The following is a 5,474-nucleotide window of genomic DNA, read 5'->3' on the forward strand; positions in this document are numbered from 1 at the left end:
TTACTTCACAGCGCCCATTTAGAATATCATTGTCACTGTATTTTTGTCACACACCAACAGTTCCTCTTGTTGGCATATTTCTGTAATATGTTTTGGCTTTAGCAGCAAACATGTTAGCCACTTGCTAACGCGGCAACACACGTTGAATCCTGGGTCAGATTAAATTAAATGTAAACCACTATTCTAAATGACTGCCCGGAAAGAAATGTTCCTTGCAGCTGTTAACTAACTATATCATAAAATGAAACAAGAATTAACAAATTAAATTATCGAATACGCATGCTTGGTTCCATCATAAAAAAACATATCAGCATGTGGTTAATTACCGGTGAGGCCACGTGAAGTTAAGTATTTCCTCAATAATTACCAGTATCTTTATTCTCTGTTATTACAGGATGTGTTTCTGTCAAGTTTTCAGGGTTTGAGTTATAATCTGAGCTTTGTGCAGGTATCTAAAATAACAACTGTTATGTCAGGGATCAACAAATAAATAATAACTTGGCGTGCATGCTTGTTCCAAAATATGTACCATCTCCCCAAGTCATGATGCTGTTCATGGTTCTGAACCCAAACGATATTGTTATTTGGTCGGATCGGACCCTAAGAGCTGGATGGGGACGCATGTGGAGATGCATTTTAACGCCAGATGTGATCACAGCCACTAAAAGCTGGTCACCTGCACTTAGATTGCACAGGTTCTATGTTAACGCACGCTCTCAGGTTTATAGCCTTTTTTGCTAAATCAAAGTGGACTAAAACACACTCATATAGTTTTTAAGAACTAGTTGTAGCTGCACAATTTGTTCTGCTAAATTTACCATCTATTTATAATATAATTTCTGTCATGTAAATCAAGTACTGGAGATTGTCATTAATGCCTATAGATAGGAATGTCAGTTGACTCTCTAACTACTGGGTTAAGCGGGTACACTGTATATAGAGCACTACAAATACGGCATATAATTGCAGAATAATGCTTAATTTCTCACCCACAACACGTAAATTTGTTAATGAAGTTTGGTTGTTAGTCAAGGGAGCAGAAAATGTCATTTTCTAAATCTAATATTTGAAAAGATTTGTCTGGTCAGTCTGAATGAATGCTTGATAAATGATGTGTGTATTTGCACTACAGTGTAATGAATGCCAGTTTGAATGTGTTAAATCTTCTTTTCACTGGAAGGACGGTGGGAATCGGAGCCCTTCTCAGGACGACAGACTTTCTGTGGCACTGGTCTCTGTTTAACTTAGCTTTGCTTCACGTGTTTGCTAGATCGTTAACATAATAAATACTTGATCATCAAATGGGTATATAGTAGACTGAATTGAAATAATGTGATCTTGTGGAGGACATGGTGTTATGCAGATAACATCATGTTTTTAAGCACATTCCTGAGAAAATGGTGGAGAGGACACCGTGTGACTGAAACCTCCTGAAAATATGTGCCCTGAAACGAAACTAATTTTGATTAGTATCTGTTGAGCAAGTTGTTTTTTACCTTTCTTAAGTGCTTATTGATAAATCTTCAGCAAAATCAGATTTTTATGAAAACAAAATGAACTAAAGTGGACGACAAAAAATAAATAATTAAATAAATGCGGCTGATCAGTTTGTGGTAAATATTTCTTCTTCGTCTCGAAAACCAGAAATTGATTTTATGTTCGAATGATGGTGGTTGTTGAACCTGAGCCAGAACTAAATGCTGTGTCACTTCGGCTGCTTATAGCCGGGAGGCAAAGAAATAAAAAAAACGCAATGAAATGATCTCATCTGTCTGGATTCGATCTGACCGGAACACAGAAAGAATATGTATAAAACTGTTGTTATAAGCAGGAGCTGGACCTGAGACTTCATCACTTAATTAGTTTAAATGATCAGAGAGTTGACGCATAATGCGATAATATGTAATTAGTCCCTCACATTTTTCATAATTGCTCATCTTGTTTTGTCTGATTGAATTGCTGCGTAACTGGAACATAACTGCATTCCAGCTGAGTTTAAAAATGTGCCTAAAAATATCGATCCTGATATGTAGTATTATTATTTTTGGCCTGCACGATGAGACACGCCCAGCTCATCCAAATATTACAACAGTGCTCTATCTGTGCATCGTAAAAGAGAAGAAAAACACATATCTGACACAGGTCCTGAGCAACATAAGCTACCTGATACCTGCACTGCCTGTCACACAATAATGCTGCTTTGCATTTCTGCTGTATTGATCGGAGTGCTTCTTCCAACATGGCTAATGCACCGCTAGATTCCCTCTTAGGTCCTGACGTCACTCAGCAGCTACGATAAACACAAAAGCACCTAGAGAAGGAGCGTGGCCACTGTTAGGCAGGTAAAACGCCCAAATGGATTTTTTGATATAACCTGATGCTGACAGAAGAGATGCGTGCAAAAAATTTAAAGGATAATATCATCCTGTGAGCCGTCATCTGTCTAAATATATGGTCACATTAGCAACCTCCTCTGGGTTTCTGGACAGGGGCCATGTCTTAATAGCCCATAAAAAGCTATTAACCTGTGCCTCCTGCTGATGTGATCCCTTTTTCAGTTGATTTCACACGTCTCGTTTCAAGATTTCAGGACAAGCAGCACCAAGTAATCTCTTAATGGGAATAATTAACCATGAAGCCACGAGACACTGATACACCCTGCATTTCTGTGGTTTTATTTCCCCTGAACGTCTTCTAACTGTGGACGAGAGCCACAAATTATTCATAAACGTGTATCCAGAATGCCATGCCGCGGTGAAAAACACCTTTAACAATTTCCCGGAATTTAAAGCGGTGTACACATGGGAGGAGACTGGGAGAGATGTGGTGACAAGAAACTATGAATATTAATTAACTCTGCAGCAAAGAAAGGTGAAAAGACTTTGGATCTAAAATTTGAGGCAATAAAAAATGGGAGCAACGTTTACGGCCGGAGCGTCAGGTGGACCCAGATGGAGCGGCGAAGAAGGGCTTGCTCCGTCCGTACATTAGTGATTCACTCGCATACATGATGGTTACCTGGGCAAACGAAGCCTGGAACGTCCACTAGCAACCAACTGTCAGCGAATTCAACCTGAGGATGAGGTTTAAGCTTGTTTTGTCCTAAACTGGACACCTTAACAGATGTAGATGCGTCTGCCGGTGTTGTTTGACAGATGAAAATATCTCAGTCCTCTAAACAGGCTGTGTTGCCGGTCCAGAACCAACAAGCAGAACCTAGCTTGGTGTAGCCAGACTATGAATATGAGCCTGGTCATTTGGATTGAATTATGGGGCGCGTTTCAACCGATACAGAAAAAGAAATACCCCTGCATGCAATTGTCGATGGAGAGCCGAAGTCCCGCCCTTCTACTTCCGGTCCATGGGACCTATCTTTCGAAAAAATATGAACGGGAGTTAATGGAGAGATCATAATTCCCGTTCGAATTGTGGCATGAATTTCACATATGATGTGTGTGAATTTAAAAGATAATTTTTCACGTCAAGAGATAAATTATTTGACGTAAATAAGTTGAACAACATTAGGTTTTGTATGAGATCGCTTAGTGAACTACATCTCTCGTCTCGAACAATGTACGTCACTAGAGAACTATGGCTGTCTCCTTGTTGAGCTTTACCGTCTTCTTCCAGGACGAAGGCAGAAGCATCAAACGAGGTGAAAATCATTATAAATCGGGTCATGTCGAGAGCTGTAGTTACACGAAGGGAGTTTTGGTCGGTTCTGTACGCGCCAGCATGCGGGTAAGCGGTAAGCGACTTGGACTTGTAGTTCGTTTAATTACGTATTTTTCATAGCGTTTTACTTAACTATCTTGCGACAAACTGTGACATTCTTGACATGTAAAATCATTTTTTATTCTGAAAAACAATATATGTATAATCCAAGGCACAAGTCGACCGGGACCAGAAAATAATTTATCTTTCGCCATAGACTGCCGCTCATATTTTTTCGAAAGATAGGTCCCATGGAGGCAATCGGAAGGGGGGGGACTTCGGCTCTCTATAGTCAATAGTCCTCCAACCAATCAGAGACATTTTGTTGCAAATTCAACTCCTCTGCACTCGGATGACAAGATTGACATTGTCCATCACCACATAAAACCCTGCCCAAACGATTTGATGGACCCGGCAGATCTTTGCAGGGGCAAAATCCGTTCCCAACGGAGAGACTCCAGACCAACAAAGAAATTACAGGTGAGAGAAAGCCATGAAAAAAAATGGTTAGTGGTTGCTCAGTACTTGTGGTAAATGTTATTTACTTATGTGATACTGTTCTTTAGCTTAGAAAATGTACGAAATTTCCAAAGCCAAACGTAAAACCTTTAACCTGATCGGAGTGAGTGAGAAACCGTCCAAATCGAGTATAAAATTTACAATGAAGTAACATTTAGGAATCACATTTTAGAAGCCGAAATCAGAGAAGAAATTCTTGCTCTAAATTATTTTCCTGTCACTCAACCAGTTAATTAATTAATTAATGAAGTGAATCTATACATTGTGCTAAAGTGAACTGCACAACAACACGGTTTGTTTTAATTTGACAACCTCAGCTTTCCTCTCGGGTCGATTCTTTCTGCTGTTCTACATTAGCATCTATAATTAATGACACAATATTTTTTTTCAGAGTCTCCTTCAGTTCTTTGCCATTTGAGCACAAACCTCTGGCTTCTATTTGTCATTTTTTTTGTGTGTGTGTGTGTGTGGCTGTACTACAGACTGGTTGCCTCACATTAAACTGTGACTTCCGTATCGCCAGAACCAAAACATGACATTGAGAAATCAGCGTTGTTAATAAAACTGACCGCTTGTTTGCTTCTTGTGACCTCGAAACCAAAGTTTATCAGCCCGCCAGGCCATCATGACACATTGTGGCTGAACTCTAACATGTTGCTTTAGTCTGTCCAGAGCACAATGAGGTGGTTTTAAACTAAATGTACACAGTGACAAATTGAATTATGGCTCCAAGTCAACAAACTGTATCACCCCCTCCCATCACTGCCGGAGACTGAAGCTGACATTGTGATTGTCCTTGTCAGATTAGGCCAATCAATGACTAAAAGAGAAAAGAAGAAGAGGAAGAGGAGGAGGAGGGGTGGAAGGAGAACTGAGGGATGAGTCTCTGTTTGTTGGGGAGTGGGGGGGGGGCAGCTCCTCCCATAATTAAGTTAGTGTGCTGCGCTGGAGGTCCATGTTTACGGGGCAGGCGAGGGAGTTTCCTTCACTTGGTGGACAGCTCTGAGACGGCAGCATCGAGCTCCCTATCTCTCTCCTCTCTCTGGTTATTTCTGCAAATCATCCCATCGCTGCGCACACAGGCAAATCAAGGACGAGGCAGGGGGAAAGAAGAAGAAGAAGCAGCAGCAGCAGCAGTAGCACCTGCCTAACCCTCCACCACCGTCCCTCCCTCCGTCCCGTCTGATTTCCCAGGACCTCGTCTCCGCTGTTGCTGCCGCCACCATCGCATCATCATCATC

Source organism: Chelon labrosus (genome assembly GCF_963514085.1).
Source record: "Chelon labrosus genome assembly, chromosome: 20".
Classification (NCBI taxonomy): domain Eukaryota; kingdom Metazoa; phylum Chordata; class Actinopteri; order Mugiliformes; family Mugilidae; genus Chelon; species Chelon labrosus.